The following is a 20,401-nucleotide window of genomic DNA, read 5'->3' on the forward strand; positions in this document are numbered from 1 at the left end:
TTTTAAATACGAGTTCGACTTTTAGTCTTTTCCTGTAATTTAGGAATGTTTTGATTAATGGGAGTTTGATGGAGCGGAGCTAGATCCGGTAAATTAGGCATTAAAGATAATGAAGTGACCATAGGGTCTCTAGTTGTCTCCAATGGCATGCCTGTTTTTAGGGTGAACATGGAATGATGTACAACAATTTTTTTTAATTTTTTTTTTAAAGTTATTAAAACTTTACGCTGCGTTTAAAATACAGAACAACAACCTAATATGTTGATAACCTTAACATCTAGTATAATTTCAAGAAATGCCACAATACTGGGTTTGTGAACCTAGAATAAATGGAAACGATGGTATTAAACAGTACCTTGGACAAAAATTCTTAAATGCCACCATCCGCCAAACAGCTGCACAACAGCCAGTGGGCTTGTCCCCGCCGGGCTTAACGCCGCAAGGGTGGCTCACGTCAGTTTAAAATGTCCGGCACAATCACGTGATCCGTCACGTGTTGCCAGAGAGCTCCGCCTCCTCCAGGAAGCGTCACGTGTTGCCAGAGAGCTCCGCCTCCTCCAGGAAGCGGCGTATGGCAATTGGCAAAAGAAGAACAGCAAGAGCTGAGGCTCGCAGTGCTGTGCAGGGCAGAGTAACGTGCAGTAAGTGAAGCGAACTTCCACAAGCTTCACAGTTCGCCAGACACATTATGCATCTACAATGATATGTCTGGGGAAATATATATATCACTTAGGTATGTTTCCATACTCAGCTAATACAATTTCTAATTGTTAAGTTGCCCTCTGCTGTCCACATGTCAAAGTGCACCTCGGTCTTCCCTTCCAATTCAACAACAGCTATCATTTTATCAAACAGAGCAAAATGTTGTAGGACTTTCAGAATAATTGACTTCTTTCTAGCCCAACTTCTCTTCACATAGGGCATGGCGGTTCCAGTGTCAATGAACAGTTAATTACCAGCTCAACGTATGTCTCAAAAGAGCAAAACGCTGTTGGACGAATTCCTCCTTACGAGCTATAACTAAAAGTAGGTGCTATATTTATGCTACTACGCCATTTTATGCCATCAGGGGGACTCTGCAATGGAACAAGGTTGACAGTTGCATGTCTACAAAGACACATTATAGAGGCCTATGTAATCAATGGAACTAAGAAACTGTTCTTATACCGCGCAAACATCATTCCATCTGATACAAATATACCTTTCAAATTCAAAAGAAGACAGTTACCTCTACGTTTAGCCTTTTCAATGACCATTGATAAGTCACTGGGACCTATGCCCCCTTCCTGGAAGTGATCAGTGGTAATTCTGATATTTAAGAAGGGGGACAGCAGTGACCCTATGAATTACTGACCAAGATTGACCTTTAAGATATGCTGGAACGGCGTATGTTACAGCGGTAATGGCTAGTAATTGAAGAATTCCCTAATATACAGAACCTCCTTATGAACTGTTCAGCTTTCAAGCAGCTGTTTTAATGTTCTCATTTACAAGCCCAAGCTGCCTTCTTTAACTCTCTTTTGCTATGTGTTGAAATATCGATGTTGCCTCTGTCATACTCTGTAATTATCTGGTGAGCAGTGCACCACAGTCAAAAGTTTAGTATATCCGCAAGGACTAGATATGCGAAAGAAGGCTCTTGTCTACTGTTTTGGCAAAAGCCCCTGAATAGATTTGACAATCAATTATTTAGTTTAACCTCTAATCCCATAATCATTCTCTTACCTCATGCCTCATCAGGGGACCTGAATACTGATTTTGCCCCTGGAAGATCTGAGTGCTTTAAGGCTATGGATACTGAAATGCACCTTGTTTTCCTGTGATTTTCTCTGCTCACCCCCTGGGCGTGTGCTCTCCTGTCTTTAATTGCAGTCCTTGAACTATTTTTTTGAGTACTCCTACAGGAGACCCTTGTATTTATCCAGTAATGGTGGGTTTGTAAATGGGAATTTTTAAATGTTTTATTTTTTATTTAAGAAATGTGTTTTCAATTTACATTTAAACTTGTTACACAATATTTTCTTACACATTCTTTCCAATGACAGTTTCATAAAACCATATAGAAAAATACACACAATTCATGAACAATCCAGTTACAATGCACAAGGAGGGTAATGTATTAATTTACATCATTCTCTAGACAGCACCTTAGTTCCAAATGGTGCGCCACTCTTTCTTCCCCTGTTGTACAATCAATTTTATTTTCAAGAAAATAATGTCTAATAGTTCACTCGGGACTTGATTAGCGGTGGTCATAAGCCTATTCCATAGCAAGGGTGTTGGAATTGATCAATGGAGTGAACATAAGGGCCTAATAATATAATCCTATCTACCCCAAAGTCCATGCATTTTAGCACCAAATTAATCTGTGATTCCATTTCGGGGTCACCACTGGCGCTGCAGCCACACAAGGTCCTCTGCAACTCCAATTTGGGGCCAATGTCCTCCATTGTTGGAAGTGCATTTATCCGAAATTTAAATTGCAGATCCTCGTACTTTTAAGATGGACATTTTAAGATATAACTTCTTGGGGTGGGCTTTGGGATATAGAATGGTTTTTTATCCATATACAATGCTAATCTTTCTAAACCTATCACATCTGTACTCTTATCCCATTGGCAGATCTTATTTTTCTTTAATCAGATTTGGTTTTTTAATCAATGTCGTCTACTCATAGACCATACAGCAGCAATAGAATTTCCTCAGAAAACAGCCTGAGTTCTGCATGTTTGTTAAACATTCATATAGGTAAGAGCCCAAACAAGGCACTTCTGCAGTTAGATTATACGGGAGAAACAGGCTGTGCTTCATGTACTGATCCCACCATGATATTATAACCAACTCAAGACCAATTATACTAATTGGAATTGATTTGGGAAGACCCAATACCGCCCTACAGATTTTGCCTTCTAAGGAGTCTAAAAATCTATGATTTTTAAATGAAAGTAATTCACTCCTGTATAGCAACATCACTGTCACTTTTAACTTGTACAGCTCAATTAGGGGTGCTAGGGAAAACATGCACAATTTTGACCTTAGAACCTTCATGAGAGATATACAAAGCAAGACCTTGTCATTCATTTTGCCCCTTTGATTCGCAAAGAAACATTTTGAGGAGATCAGAAGGCCCAAATATCCTATGGTATCTACCCTGATGACCAGAAGCTCGTTCAGTCTCTAGGTAACATTTTGACTTATGTTTTTTGGTGAAAGTCATAAATGATTTCACAGGATTGTTAAATTATTTTTCCGAAAGTATCTTTCCACTCCCTCCAAGGATCTCTGTAGTCCAGCCTCCGTGTGATCTATCAATATAATGTCGCCTGCAAATGCCAGAATATTTACCCTCAGATCTTTTGATTTCGGAGGATAACATTCCCACTCTTGACCCTGTAGCCAAAGATCTGCAAGGTAGAGGCTAAAGAGTGTGGGTGCTAAAATGCATCCTTGACGAACCACTTTGGCAATCGGGATAGAACTAGATTGATCATCCTGATTGCGCAGTCTCACCTTCACTGAATTTCCCAAAAATAACAACGGAATCATTTGAAGGATGCCTCTGTCTATCTTCCAGTTTGTTAGTTTACCCCCCAGTTCATTGATGTCAATGTTATTGAACGCTGCCTCAAGGTGAATAACCGCTATGTACAGGGATTTCCCAAACTGTCCGCCTATATCAGTGGCACAGGCACATAGGGTTAGTGCACTTGCAATAGTCCGGACCCCTTTTTGGCAACCTGTTTGTAACAGACTTGATATTCTCTTTGAGTCAGCCCAAGTGGTTAGATCCTAAGCATTAACTTGGCAAAGATCTTTGCAGAAGAATCTATCGGAGCAATAGGGCGGTAGTTTTCAAGTGTAGCCCTATCTCCTCTCTTATGAATGGGAACAATCAAGGCACTTTTCCAAGAACTAGGACCTCAACAATGACATTTGCGATGTCATCTTTGATGTGCTGGGTGTTAGTCTTAGCAGTGCACGGTGGTGGCGCGAGTTATGGTTGCTTAGCTTACCATAACTGGGAAATTTCAGGGGTTTTTCGGTTTTACTTGGAACCATAATGGCACGTTTGTATTATGGCACGTTTGTAAAGTTTGTTTAGTGAGTTTCACAGGTTTTCAGTAGTGCAACCATAACGTCCCCTTAACAAAGTTTTTTTGTGTGAATTGTACGGGTTTTTAGTAGGACAATGTAAGTATAACGTCTTGTTAAGAAAAAAATTGTGTACTGCATGTCACAGATTTTCAGGAGAGCAACGTAACCATAACGTCCCTTTAGCAAGGGTCGCTTGGTAAACAGTATACACCTTGCGAAAAATGCCACATGAAGGTATGCTGGCATACTACACCGTGACATGTCCTAGAATCAGTGCACACTTAACTGTACGATCTATGCCTCGTGGGTAGTGTGGAAATACATTTTATAATCATGTAGCAATGTCCACCTCCAACATTTGCCGTACACAACGCCAACATGTATTGGTATGCAGCGATTAGCAATTCACTACACATTATATATCGGTAGCAAAAGTTGTAGTTATCTGAAAAACACATCTGCTAAATGCATCCTTCCTCCCTAAGAAACAGCAGCAGTGGTGTAATGTGAAAGCATAAGAAACAGTGGCACTACCTTGCACATAACAAACGGATAAAATTTGTCGCAGTACATCTACCGACCCGTATTACCGTTTGTTGCCTTTTTGCTCATTGCCGTTCGCAAATTGCCTCATTGCCTGCCGTGCCAAAAAAGAAAGGCGCCCGTAAACAAAGGAAATAATGGTTAATAACGGCCTTTCACAGTGTAAGGAAAAAAAATGGCATACACTCAAAGTACTGCATATTTCTCAGTAAAGTACGTAGGCTCAATAATCTTTGCCAGTAATAGTCTAAATTAGGAAAGCTGTAACGTGTGCTACTGAAAAGTACACCTACTTGTTGTAATCCGGGGTGGCTTTGGCAGTTTGGATTACAAAACAAAATCCTCTTTCAAGATGGCCGCCATAGAAAGGGATGGCGGTTATTGCATACATACGCCCTCTTCCCTTTCCATGGTAGGCTGCTCAAAGCACAAGTACATGGCGTGACGCAACACTTGTAAATAAACATACAGCAACGTACAACCTAATAACTTACATTTGCAAATAATACAGTGGAAGGTAAAAGAAAACATGAACATTATAGAGTTTGCAAAGTAGGTTTATTTAATAACAAACTGGCAGAGTCCATCGGAGTAAGCACATTTTCAATACGATCATAACAATGCTTGGAAGTGCGGCACAGGAAATGGTGAAGAAGAGGAGCACGTTGTTTTTTTGCCATACACATTTTTTTTACTCTTCATTGAAGGAGTCGCTTTGTTTCCACAGTTATTTCCCAGAAGTCGTCATGACCTGGAGCCTGCAGCACAATAAATGAAGTGACGTTGCTCCAAATAGCAAGGTCAGCGTACGGACAAATCGGGCTTACAGTCTCATTCCACATAATTATTATGGACAGGCAACTGCTCACCAGCAGTTGCATTTGCCATCCGAAGAAGCCCTCACTCGGTATTTGAAAACCATGGCAGACACAGTATGGCATGATATATATACCTAGGCGGGAAAAGTTACAGAAAGTACGTGTCAATAACCAACCTCGACCAATTTTTTTTAAAAAGACACAGAAAATGCGCAAAGTACAACACAAATATATGTGTTCAAACATGACATGTTAGTAAATGTTACTAATTTCCATGTGAACCTATAGTAGCAGGCTACAAATGGTGACATTTTGCATGTGCTGTAAGTAGGGTCGCCAACTCTTTGATAGTCTGTCACGGGACACTTGCCCACAAGGTGGTCACGACGTCACGTCATTCACTTGGCCCGCTCCTTTGTAAATGTAATTTAGTTTCAATGTCTCTTAATTCCTAGCTTAATTGAAATGTAAATGGTTTTTCCTTGGGAGGGGATGGTCACGTTTTTTAACTGCAAACATGCCCATCACGACCCCAGGAACAAAGCATTAGCATTTCAATGAAGCCAGGTGTCAGAGCGTTACAGTTCCAATTGTAGACTAAAAAGGAGCCAGGGCTGCAGAGCCGGCGGACAAAAAAAGCAGCAGGCGGCAGCGCCGTGCTGTGTACATGACCCCTTCAGTTTGCAGATTGGCTGTGCTGGAGGAAGGTTGTTCCGACACAACTCGGGACAACCTGCGTCCCGCACAGCCACTCTGCAAACCGCAGGACGGAGCACCTAATTGCGGGACATTCCCCCGAAATCCGGGACAGATGGTCACCCGAGCCGTAAGAGTAAAAAAAATACCAACTACACAGGAAGAGGATAAATCGTTTATGAAATTAAATATAAAGGACAATTTGAAAAAAATGATGTCTCCTCATTTCAAAGAATACCAAAAAAAACGTGCAAAGTTACACCCAAAACTATGAGGACACAGTTACCGTTTCAAATAAATATTAATGCTAAAAAAGGATGAGTGCACTCATAAACTACAAATGTACACCCTGGTCACTCTGCAACGTTACAGTAAAAATGTAACGGTGCATAAAGATAATACGGCAATTATATTAGCACAATTAGATGTGCGGTAATGGTACAATAAAGCGCGGGTGGCTGTAGAGTGGGCAAAAATAAACGTACATAATATTTATTGCCTCCATTCTGTTTGTGCGAGTCACACGCCAATGTATTCGCATAGAAGAATCTTCGTATACTGATATTGCAAGGCCCTTGCAAACTCTTTAAAACTTAACCTTATCAATTGCTATTTTTTTCGACCCTTTCATTCCGTGAATTGCTACTAACTTTCCCTTTCGGTCAAGGTCAAAAAACAATTGCCCCTTATACATTCACTCAGGATGCGCGGGCATATTGAGCGGTCAACCGAAAAAGCAACTCATGTGGCCTTCACTGAGAAACCAAATACATTCTTTCTTTGAAACAACATATTGCAATCCAATCATGAGAACTGCTCCTCCCATACACCTCCAGAAGCGCTGTTTCCAGCAAACGCAGCAGATGGTGTCCTTAGTTTTGTAAACTTACGACGCCAGTCTGACCGCAATTTAATTTCAAAAACATTATAACTCACACGCCGTAATTATTCGTGGTACAGTGAGCAGAAACTTCCATTTAAACGTATCACTTTGGTGACAAGAAAAGTCAACTTTTTCAGTTTGTACTTGCACATCCCATTCTGCCTCCCTCAAAGGTCACCTTCTGAAATACTATTACATGAGTGTGACAAGTCCAATGCTGTCTTCTTTTGGATGAGTTTCTGGCGATATGCGCAAACAGTAAAACATGAATAAAAGATAGGGGAGCCACAAAAGAAAGCGGACGTATTTCACGCTGTTCTACAACCAATCGGGGAAAGAGCCACATGTTTGCGGGCACAAACATTTTCCCCCATTCAATGTAAGGGGAAAAGAGACGTTTTGAGAACCCCTGCCCCTTATAACTTTCGTCCCCCTGCCCCAAACATCACCAAACTTTCCAAAGAAAGTCAGAGTGTTAGATTTTTTTTTTGTAGCAAACTTTGGTAACAAACCGTCCAAGGGTACCACAGGTATAAAGCTGCCAAAAAGTGTTCTTCCTATGGAAAAAGCAACTGCACCATAACAACACAGCCACTAACGTGCCTGTCTAATATGATGCAGTGCTTGTGGGCTGGACCTAGACATTTGGATATGTGCGCACAAACATTTGAATGTATACGTGTACATTGCCTTATAACTGCACTGCTGATGAGGTCGTTTCTGGGTGCATGGCCTTCAGTCATGCATCCAACACTGTACACCCTCCCCAAAACCATCTAACATGCTAACCTATACTACGGGTGTATGCATTGCTATAATATGATGTGGTGGTTCTGGACAGAGCCTAGGGTTTTAGAAGTATTGTATATGGCAGCCATGCAGCCAAAACTCTACATCCTGCCCACAACCACCTCAGTGATGTGCAGTGGAAGGGGGGTGTATTGATAGGAGTGGTATGCTTCACTTGATCTCGCCAGAGACTGCATGCCTAGCTGTATGTCCATAAATATTACAATGTGTTGGTGTGCACTGGCTTATACCTGCAGCCCTTATAACTTTGTTTTTGGGTGCATGGCCTTCGGCCAAGCACCCAACACAGCACACACTCCCCACAACCATGTAATCCATAATCAATACTACAGGTGTATCTATGGTTGTGACATGCTGCGGTGGTTGTGGCCAGGGACTACAGTTTTGGAAGTATGGCCTTCGGCCATGCATCCATGCATCCAAAACTCTAGGCCCTGCCCACAACCACCGTGGCATGTCACAACCATGGTGGCGTACTAATCAAAAGAGACCCATAAGAAAATGTAATGTAATAACGACATGTACTCCATTTCAATGGTCACTAACACCACGCGTGTCCTTCGATCATTTTAAAGGTGCCTGCACACAGCACGTACTGAAATACTATCCTTATTACACCCCTCATTTTCTGGACGTGCAAATATCCTGGACAAGGCAGCAATTGAGAATACATCATTTACAGTTGCCGCCCAAACAAGCACAGTATTTCGTCCATCTCTTACTCTCTGAACCTCCCCAATCACAATAGGAGATCAAAATAATTTACCAAACAACATTTCGCATGGCGAACACATCATTAACACCTACTGCCCAAACAAGTACAGTATTTAACCCATCTCTTACTCTGTAATCCTCCCCACGCACTGTAGCAGAGCAAAACACTTTCCGAAATGGCATTTCGCCTCTGGTAGTGACTGTGCTGTCTTCGGATCCAAGATGTTGGGCGCATCCACACATTCTGACGCACATCACGGCCTGCTGTAGCCAATCGGCGAAGACGTCACTTGTCCACGGTCATGACGCTACCCCCCTGGCCAATCGGTATCTTGTTCGCGGAGTGAACAGGGAAGTTTAACCGCGGATTGGACATAGATATCAGTAATTTTTTTAGACATATTCTTTGGTCACTTTAAAGGAAACAACTGGACGGATTGGCCCCAAATTTACCAAAGCATACTTTCGGGACCAAGCCCCTACCCCTGCCGCAAATATACTTGTTTAGCAAACTTTGGTGTGGATTGGTCCAAGTGGAGCGAAGTTATAAGCCTCCCAAAAAGAGCTCTTCCTATGGAAACAGCAACTTAACCATAACTACACAGCCACTACCATGGCTGTGTAAGTACACGGCTAACTACACGGCCACTACTGTGGCTGTGTAATTACACAGCCACAGTAGTGGCCGTTTTGTGGCCGTGTAGTTATGGTTAAGTTGCTGTTTCCATAGGAAGAGCACTTTCTTATGCGGCTTATAACTTCGCTATCCCTGGACGAATCCTCACCAAACTCTGCAAAAAAAGTATATGGACCACTCTGAATTTTTCCGCAAAGTTTGGTGAGGTTTGGTCCAGGGGGGGAAAGTTATAGGGGGGGTCCCAAAATGTCTTTTTTTCCCATAGACTGAATAGGGAAAAAACTTTGCTCACGCCTACAGCCCAAACCGCTGGAGGGATTTTCACCAAATTTGCAGCTGGAGCAGCGGCTTGGTCCCAAAAGCGTGCTTTTGTAAATTTGGTGAAAACCCGTCCAGTAGTTCTTTTTTAAATGACCAAAAAGTTGGTCACAAAAAATGTGTATCTTTGTCCGGTCCACGGACACACTTCCCTGTTCGGACAGTGTCCTGATTGGCTAATCGGCTTGCGTCTTGTCCGCGGACATGCGACGTGTTCGCTGATTGGATGGTGAGGAGCGTGAAGTGCGTCAGATTTTTAGAAACGCCCACCATCTTGGATTTGCGGACAGCGGCCAACCTCTGCGGACATCACGGTAAAAACATATGAAAAAACAGAGCATTCCACTTGTCAAACTTATCAAATAATCTCTGGGGAGGTGAGGGGTGATGAGGTAGGGATGGGATATGGCTGCAAGAAGCAAAAAAAACAGGGTTTTTTTTGCCGCGAAAGTCCGCGAACAGTCCTGTGAAAGTTCGCAAACACCTTAGCATTACAGGGTTGGTGAAATGCCGTTCTTGGATGGCTTATAACTTTGGCGCCATTTAATAGAACTGCATGAAAATGTGCATGTATATTCCTGGGCTGATTCTGAGTGGGTATGCAATGTTTGGTGGGGTCTGTCACGAGTGGGCAAAATTAGAGGGGGGATCCCAAAATAATGTAAAGGCTTATAAATGAGGTGTCATTTGATGAATCTACACTTCATTTGGCAAACTGATAATAGATCAAGATATACATGTTTTTGCTAAGTTTGGTGGGATTCTGTCGAGAGGGAGCAAAATTAGAGTGGGGGTCCCAAAATATTGTAAAGGCTTATAAATGTGGTGCCATTTGACAAATCTACACAAAGGTTTGCAAAAAGATTATAGATCTAGATTTAGATGTTTTCGTAAAGTCTGAATGGATTTTGTGAAGTGGGGGCTGGGTTATATGACGATTGTATGTGCATACATTTGACACTTTTGAAAAAATAAAACATGGGTGGATTTCCAGCAAACTTGCGTAAGGAGCATTGGCAAGGACCTACAAGCATGGTTTTGCAAATGTGCCAGTGTTTTATTATTTGACAAGTGTCATAATGTAGCTACAAAAAATTGCGGTATACCTTTAATGGCTGAGGTGTAGCTTGTGGCCATGGGCAGTGGCCAGATTGTCCGGGTCATGGAATAAGGTCATGATCCGGACAATCTGGCTACTGGCTATGATCACAAGGGACAAAACATAGGATTAAAGTGGCCATGTCCACCTGGGTCTGGCTTTGTGGTAAAGTTTTTCGAAATTAGGATAGATTTGAAAGGGAAGAAAAATGTGCTTGTGGTAATATGGTCATAGGGTTCACTTTTTGCCTTCTGCAGGCTGCTATGGAAAGCAAAGAAGGGCCCTGTACGGAACCCTCACCTTCCCTTTCCATGGTGGCCATCCTGGAAAAGGATTTTCCTTCCTACACCGGGATGCCGCAGGTATCCCAGTGTTGGAAGAAAAATCCTATTTTTTAGCACCCCAGGTTCACGCTTTGGGAACCTAGGGTGCTAATGACCTTCATCCCCCATTTCAGGGGCTGGAATGAGGGGATAATGGTCCAGAGACCTCGTTATCCACCCTCGCTTCTCTAGGTTTGATAACTTGGGCTGCTGGGCAGGTATCCAGCGTTCCAGTCCCTGGAACAGAGGATGAACGCCACAATATTCCCATTAGCATAACACAAAATGCAAATGGAAATGTTGGAAAATGTTATTTAGTCTATGTACTTTACTGAGAAATATAAAGTAGATGGAGTCTATACATTTTTTTTTTTTTAGTTCTATTTTTTAACTGTGAAAGGTGGTTCCTAAAGGAATTTGTTGTTTGTTGTTTTTGGATGTATTTTTTTGGCAGGAGAGCTCAGAACGAAAGGTGGGGAGGGAAATGAGGGAAGAGCAACCAAACACTAATATGGAGGGGTAGGTGGACAAGGGAAAATGTTGCGCGTGTGTTATTTCTAAGTTGGGGGCACTGTTTCTCATGCTCCTTGATTACAGGAGTGGTGGTGGCTCTTGAGGAGGAGGAATGGCATTAGCTGATGGCATTTTAAGATAAATAGCAGTTTTGCTAAAAGTATGTACTGTGTATTAGATTGTTAATGGATAATGAGTAGGAATAGGTGTTGGAGCTGCGCAAGGGAAATTTTGAAGTTGGAAGTTCCTAGATTAGTAGAAAATGCAGTTCTAAACTGTCCGCCAAGCAGAGATCTTATCGTGAAGTGCGGACGGGTTGTCAGAAACGTCATCATGCCGCGCGCCAGCGCATGGTCATGTGGCACTGTCTGTAAGGTCCGCTATGAAGTCAGATGTTCGTAGACATCTATGGATGCAAAACTTGCTGAAATAGTTGCAAGAAGTGTATAGAAGTGTTAAAAATTAGTCCAGATGATGTGAAATGGCAGAGATTTAAGGTGAAAATTTGGACGTTATGGTTCCAAGTAAAACCGAAAAACCCCTGAAATTTGCCAGTTATGGTAAGCTAAGTAACCATAACTCAGGCCACCACTGTGCACTGCTAAGACTAACCCAGGACATCAAAGATGACATCACAAATGTCATTGATGACATCACACGTGAAATACATTTGTATTGCCCCTCTATGCAGAGAATTGGAGAAGTTGGGCTATTTCTTTACCAACTATGCAGATGATTTCCAGCTGTCAATGGAACTTTCAGGTGACCATCAGGCAGACCAACTCAAACTAAATAAGTTATACAGCGTAATAAAAGACTGGATGACCACAAACTGGCTATGCTTAAATGCAGGAAAGACGGAACTAATGATCTACGGGCCCAATAAACAGAGAGAGGGACTAGCTAAGGCTTTCACTGGTTTCCAGGTAGATGATAGTTTTATTGAAGTCGTTGGCAAAGTAAAAACACTAGGTGTTTATATGGAAGCCTCCTTGGATGCAGGTGCACACGTGGATGCCATAGTAAAAAATACCCATTATCACCTACGAGTATTGAGGCAGGTGGCCCCTCTCATCTCTGAAAAAAATCGAGCCAAACTGGTCAGAGCTGTCATCTTGCCACGACTTGACTACTGCAATGCCCTGCTGGGGGGGGCTAGTAGAGAAGACGTACAGAAACTGCAGAAAATCCAGAACGCCTCTGTACGTATAATACACGGTATGAAGAGGCATGAACCCACTTCTAACGCGAGAAGGGAACTACATTGGCTCCCAGTATCAGCTAGGATCTCCTTTAAATTACTGACTCTAGGTCACAAATGCATCTATGGAACTGTTCCTAATTATTTGAAGGATAAAGTCACGATATATCAACCGGCAAGAAATCTGCGCTCTACAACGACTCTAAGTCTGCAGGTGCCAAGGACTAAGAAAGCCCGTGGAAATGGTCGTTCTTTCCCGGTGCTCGTGGCTAAGGCCTGGAATAATCTACCGTTAGGGCTTCGTATAGAGAGCAATCTTCTGGCTTTCCGGAAACTCCTAAAGACAGAACTTTTTATCTAACTTACATCATGGTTGCCATCACCGACCTTTCTGCTTGTGATGGAGCGCTTGGATGCCTTAGGGCTTGTAGCGCTGTAGAAATTCAATAACATAACATAACATAACATGAAAAGTCTCTACAAGGAGTTGTGTTTATATTGTTGATAACAAGATGTCAGGGGTGATCGGGAGACCTATCATGAACTACTTAATTTATTAAAGGATGTGCTCATCTAATATCATTTTATTGGAGTGTTGTTGTTAATACAGAAACCTAATCATATATAAAGATAGGCAATGACAGCATGCACCATAGAAGTACACTATTTATAATATTGTAATTTTGGATAGTACAATGAATGCTCTCTTAGAGTTTGAGTAATGTTAAACATATAATAACTAGCTAACAATTCAAGACTTACAGCACTTGTGCTGGTACAAACAATACATATGAAGCACCACAATGCATACAAATCAGAGGCACAAACAGCGAAACTAAAGTAAGGAAGAAAGAAACTGCATCATCAGAAAATGTTAATGACATTAAAGTTTATCTTCATGTATACAAATGAATTGTGTGTTTGAGGCCTTCTCATTTCCCCATGTATGTGCACCATGAGCTGAGACCAAACCCTAAGGAAAGTACATAAAAAACATATGACAATGTTAACATCTAGATATATAGCACCTTTTCAAATTTTATTATTCTGACTGCCAGTGAACAAAACCACCTGGCCTATATATATATATATATATGTGTCAAGGAACAAAAACAAGTGGCCCAGATATGTGATGTCATCAATGACATTTGTGATGTCATCTTTGATGTCCTGGGTGTTAGTCTTAGTAGTGCACAGTGGTGGCACGAGTTATGGTTGCTTAGCTTACCATAACTGGTGAATTTCAGGGGTTTTTCAGTTTCACTTGGAACCATAATGTCTGTTTAACAAAGTTTTTTCTTTGAATGTATATATATATATATATATATATATATATATATATATATATATATATATATATATATATACCACTAAAACATGACATATAGTCGATGACACATAAACATAGAAAAAGAGCATCACCGTTAGTATTGTTGCAGAAGACGAGAAGACGCCTTCATCTCAGCCACCACAACCCTGCTTGGTCCCTGAGCAGGTAGGCAGAGAGATCACTCATGCTAACGGGGTCTGAAGCGGAGCGTTCTCCCTCTCAGCGGGACTGCATCACCGAGGTCCAACTCTCTCTGTTTTCCATGAGGAATACCTCTTCTCTTTATGGGGAAATCCCTGCCCCTTCATGGTTACCAGACTGCCCTCGGCCGAAGGGAAGACAGCAAGCATTGGGAGCAAAGAGTGGAAAAATCCAGATTGTTTCCAGCACCTCTTATCACTGCACCTGCAAAGCTCTGACTCCCTTTTTGGCTCGTCCTTCAGTGGACAATACACAACTATTCTCCACAGTTAGTGCATCTGATATCATTATGTTCCCTTGCAACCGTTGCAGAATTCATATTTCTGGCTTTTTTTCTGAATATTTGGGCCTAGGGCATCTTTAGCAGTAGTTTTGACACTGGTTTCTATCGTTATAATGTTTGCAAAGGGGATGACAGAAGACTGAAGTGAAGTTACTTGAGTAACGGGTGGGTCAAACAACCCCTTAAACCCCGACTCGTTTGCCTTCTTCGCCTGCACCTGAGATGAAAGACAAAAAAAATTAGGCTTACTACAAAGAAATGGAAATAGCCAGAAGGTCAAAGAACAACATTTATTACAGTCGTATGACTGGGTCTCAGCACCCCACAATGCATGCGTGCAAACACTGTGGCGGGAGAGAGCCCAAGCCACCAAAAGTAGTTGCATATATACAATTTGGAATCACATACGATTCACTTGTCCAGCCCCCTCATGTGATAGAGACCACGGGCTTCATGACCTTTCCACGTAGATGGTATTAGCAAGGCAACATACTTGCATTTTCCCCCCGTCTTCCTACAGACAATTTACTGTCTGGGAGCAGGGCAATACAGTGCGTGGGGGCATATTGTGTTCTCTGGTACAAGGTAACATTCTCTGTGCAGCTTATCTATGTTGTTCCTAGAGCCTAAGGTCAGTCTGCTCTAAAGCTCGGGAATAGAGATCTTCTGTAGGAGCATGCTGCAGATGCACATTATTTCAATTAATGGTTCAGTGGAGAAAACATGGTTGAGACAGGGGGGCACCTAACTTTTCCTTAGGTCCACACAAACCCTCAATTTGCCATTGTTCTTCAACGAAACGACGATGGGGTCACCCACTGCAACGACTCTATTCTTTCAATCACACCTTCCTCCTTGAGTCTGTTTAGTTCTTGTTCAACTTTGTCCACCAAAGCAAACGGTAATGGTCTGGCTTTGTTGTGCGAGACCGGTCTTGCCCCTTGTTTCATCCTTATCCTGTGAGCAAAGTTTTTCAACAGCCCCAACCGTTTTTGGAAGACATCATCAGGGTTTGCCTCCGACTTCTTTTGAGTTTCAGCTTCATTGTTGCTACTTACCAATAGTTCTGGCTCATCCTCACATGGTTCTAATCTAATTCGCAAAGCTGCTTGGTCTCTCCATCCAAGCACATCTACTCCTTTTTGTGCAATATAGAACTTCACTTGAGCTTGACGGCCCTTGACTTGGATGACGCTGTTGAAACATCCCATGATGTGTATCTTGGACCCTTCAAACCCTCCCGGGTTCTTAATGTCCGGCGGACATACATCTGTATTAAAACCTTTGTGAACCAGCCTTTCCCAAGTTCTTCGGGGGGGAACAGCTGTCCACCATGACTGAAAGTTTCCAGTTTTCGGCTAATCTTGCATCGTGGATATTTTAATTCCCTTCCAGGTGGTTCTCGAACTACTATTACTCTCGCCTCGTCAGAATCTTCATCCTCCTGAATCATTGACACCCTTTTCTTGTGTCTGCACACTACCACAATTTTCTTGAGTAGGCGTAATGGCCGAACCTGCCACAATTGAAACATTTGTCTCCATGCCTGGTTTGCGATGAATACGTCTTGAACTCATTTCTAAACCTAGGCCTCCTGGTATTGCCCTTTATCTCCTTGTGCTCTTGTCCTCTAGGCTTGTAATTCTTATTGCCAAGCTCTTCTGTCCGCTCTTTATCCTTCTTGCTTCTCACAACATTTACTGAAACTTGTTCCTCCAAATCCTGCGTTGATCTGATGTTACTCTGTGCAACGCATTGAGCTTGACCTGCTCCTAGCTTCATACTTTTCATTTCTTTAGCACATAATTGGGTAAGCTCTACTCTTCTGGCTATGGTGATGGCTTCAGGCAGTGAAGAATTGCCCACCATCCAGAGTCTATCTTGTATCAGTGAGTCTTTAGTGTGAATAATTATTTGGTCTCTGATTAACTCATCTAGAGTGATGCCTGTGCCAAATCGACATGTATGGGCCAATTTCCTGAGGGCTGACATGTACTCTTCGATTGACTCTTGTTCTCCTTGTTTTCTGGTATATAAATTGTATCTTTTAATGGCCACATTTACTTCTGGGGCATAATATTTATCTAATTGCCTCAATGCTCTTTCATATTCACCAATGTCACCTGCTTCGTCATTGCACAAATCTGGTAATTCCCTGTATTTCCTTTGCCCTTCTAGACCCAGGGCACGGAGCAACAACTACTTCTTCCTTTGGGGCGACAGTCCTTCCTGCTCCACGATTTGTATGTAATTCTTCCAAAATTCTTTCCATTCAGGCCATACAACGCTTGGCTGGCCTGGACTTGGTAGGAAACTTGCAGGCGGATGTACTGTAATGCCTTGCATTTTGTCCTTCTTAAGTAAGTGTACCTGGTCTGTGTTTACCTTACCGAGTTTTTAGGTAAATCCTTGTAACTGATAGTGTCTCTTTACAGGGAAAAGAAAAAAAAAACATTTAAAACATTTTTTTTTAATGTACTGTGAGGAAGAAGATGACTCTCACTTGTTTGTAGTAATGAGGATTACTGCCTTACTACTATGCCTTTCCAAAATGGCGCTGCGTCATATGACGCTTTTAGGTTTTTTACTCTAGATGCCTTACCGCTCGTCTTACGATGTGTCCATCGCGCGTGCGTGATACTCAGAAATTTGTAACTGCGTTAAAACAAGTATTTCGGTCATGCAAAAACAAGTCTTATCCAGCCTCCTTAACTCTTCTTTGGCTGCTTCAGCACGGGAGAACTCGCCGAGCACCAGTTCTCAAATCTTGCGTAGGATCTGGTTTGTTTACCGGGCCGTCCTTGTTGTCCTCGTTGCCAACTGTTGCAACCAACTCTCAAAGAAACGCGGGGATATCGATATATATTCAAAGTCTCTTTATTTCGACGGCCCGGCAGCACCGCCTGCGTCTGTCACCCTAACCGCTCACATCCAAGAACTGACTCTGCTCACTCTCTGCCACATTCCAACCCCTTAGCCCACAACCATTCTAATCATAACATTCTAGGTACAGACACAGACGGCTGTCACCTAAGCACATTACAACATAAAGCCTGTTGCTTAGTTTTAGGATTGTACCCTGCTGGGATATTATGTGGTCTAGCACCTTGAAGCGTCTCTTGTGCTAGATGGAATTACCAATAAAGATCTCGGAGCAAATAACCGTACAGACCAAGGAAGAAGGCAAAGTACTATGTTATTCTTCATTTAATAAAGCAGGGTCATCTGGCAAACGTCAGACAGATGCTTGAACACTCGCACACAAACCTGACAACACAGGGGTCTTATACCCCAATAGGTGTCATCTATGACATCATCCTATGTGGCAAACCATAACACCTTATAGTGGTGGGATTGGATTAGGGTAACATAATCTACTCCTAGAAGGTATATGGGTAAGTACTTCATTGGCCATCTCTTATCTGTATGGCAACCCTCGAAACCTCTACATACGTATAATACTGATTATAGCAAACAAAATGGCAGGTGATTGGTATATGCAACATTGTATAGTAGGTTGCCCCATAGAGCCACTAATTGGTTAGCATTCCCACCCAAGCTTGTACTTTCAACTCGCCTAGCAGCACGCCAGCAAACCGAAACCCAGGTGCTTGGATGACATCAGATTACTCCCTATGTCCCCAATTAGTCCTTCATCTCTCAACAGTTCATCCATGAGCCAAAGTCTCTGGTTTGTAGTTGACCTTGCAGCCTGTTCTATGTTCTTGGACATTCAAAGGAGTGAAAGCACATCACTAACTTCATTCGAGGCTTAATGAATAACACTTGTTTTCGACTTCTGGGTCACGTGTGAAGAGACCACGAATGTGTCCAATTCAGCCTCTTATTTAGTGCCATTTGATTTAAATATGATGGGTGTCATTGCTCCTCTGGGCCTCTGGAGATTTGCTCACTCTTCCTTGCATAGACTTTATACACTTTTAGTTGTCCAATGCTTGGCTCTTGCAGATGTTTTCTTCCTTAATCATAGAGAAATGTGTCTCATGTCCATGACTCATCTCTTCGCCTCCCTTTGTGCTTTGCAGCTGTTCCTTAAAAATAGCCTCCTTGATCCCAGGCCAACATCAACTCATCTTTGTTTTGCACACAAAGCTGTTCTTCCAGCGTCTCCCGACTCTCCAACCCTGATTGGCTTCTGAGGTAGTTGAATTGAATATCTTCACAAGCCGGCATCCATTTTCCAATAATGGCTGTCCTTGCCACGTTATATATTACTCTATAGCTAGCTTATATGCATCATTTCTACCTTGAATTACTGCGTATTTACACTTATTGGTCTGTAAGTTACTTTATCTTCTTTTGCATTCATGATTACTTCATTGTTTCGTACATGTTTCTCTTGTTACTTTAATCACATCGTCACTCTTCAGTATTTCAATACTATTTTAGCATGGCTTTGTATATCTTCTTTATGGGATCACTTTGCCCACGTCAGATTTGACTCAGCGCTCCATGAGGACCAACAGTGCGAGCTGACATCCTTCCACACTTTCAGTGTGAGGGTACATTGAATGCGGTTGTCTGAGTGCATATTGTCTCTCGTACACTCAATGAGGCATGGGCATAACACATGGAGTCTCGCATATAGCCCTTCTCCTGCTCTTCTAGTATGACGGGGGTGAGGGGGCGGGAGCTAGAGAAAATGCACCCACGTACTCCTCTACAATTACCTTTAGAAATGCATGTGAGCACATTTGGTAGATAATGGATTTAAGTGGACATTCTGTGAATATGTTCTAGTGCAACACAGGTTTTGTTTCTTGGTGATACCTGCGAGGTTTAGAGGAAAGATTTTGAGGATTAACTGGCTCCCGAATTTCATGCAAGTCCACTTCCCTCCCTCCTAGTGTCTTCACAATGCATATCTTACTCCTCCAGTGATTTAAATGGCCACTTATGCCCTGACCTGTTGGGTGGAGAGGGGCCCATTTATAAGTAAACGCTTGCTGTATCTCCAGAACCTACATACGATGAACTCAAACGATTCAAAGAAACTACTACTCGTACAATGCATCACACAAAGGATTTATTGACTCCATTTGTTTCCTATAACGTATTATACACTCAAGCTGCCTTTTACATATTACAATTTGGTAACCTTATACATTTATATTTTCTGCGGATCTTTGTGGGAGATCATTTTCATCTCAACATAGTATCGAGGAAAAGATATGGTTTCAACAATATGTGAACGGAGGATAGCACAGGGGCAACAGAGGTTCGAATCCCGCATCCGCGCTTCGAAAACCGAATCGAACCTTTATCAGTATTAAGCACGTTATAAGAAAGCAAGAAATGCATGGTTCCAATCTGAAGGGTGCTTTCTATCTCAAGGGGAGACTTCCCTTTCCTAGCCAGTTTCCCCTTTCCTAGAGGCTAAGGTGAACTCGCACCAGTAACATGGGGAAAGGCTACCACTTATCCGGTTTACTGTGCCTGCTCTATGGCCTTGGCAACACACACGCTTTAGTTACTTCACCTAGTCCTCGTCTGTTTCTCCCCATCTGTGTTCTGTTCTACATGAACTCATGACCCAATTCACTTGGCTGGGCACTTGTCAAAACCAGATATGACACACACGATAGGTTATTTATAACACGCTTAATACCCAGAGGTTTCTAAGCCCGGATACGGGATCGAACCTGTGCTGCTCCACGTCCTCTTGCTTCCAAGGCGAGCACGTTGCCCTTGAGCTATTATCCGGAGACATTACATTCGAACAGTCTTTTAGTGCAGTCATTGGTCACCCTCCAGAGGTTCTGCCAGGGTGAATCACTGGCAGTCTCTTCCTTAGGTGACTCTACAAACGGGGCAGATGTAAGCGAGCAGCCTTTGGATTTGAAAGCACACCTTCTGAGGTAGGGGTCTGGGTCTCTCCTTAAAGAGGAGGCCCACCTGTCAAAAGCAGGGCACCCA

The sequence above is a fragment of the Ambystoma mexicanum genome, chromosome 6q, assembly GCF_040938575.1.
Source record: "Ambystoma mexicanum isolate Mex_15411 chromosome 6q, UKY_AmexF1_1, whole genome shotgun sequence".
NCBI lineage: Eukaryota > Metazoa > Chordata > Amphibia > Caudata > Ambystomatidae > Ambystoma > Ambystoma mexicanum.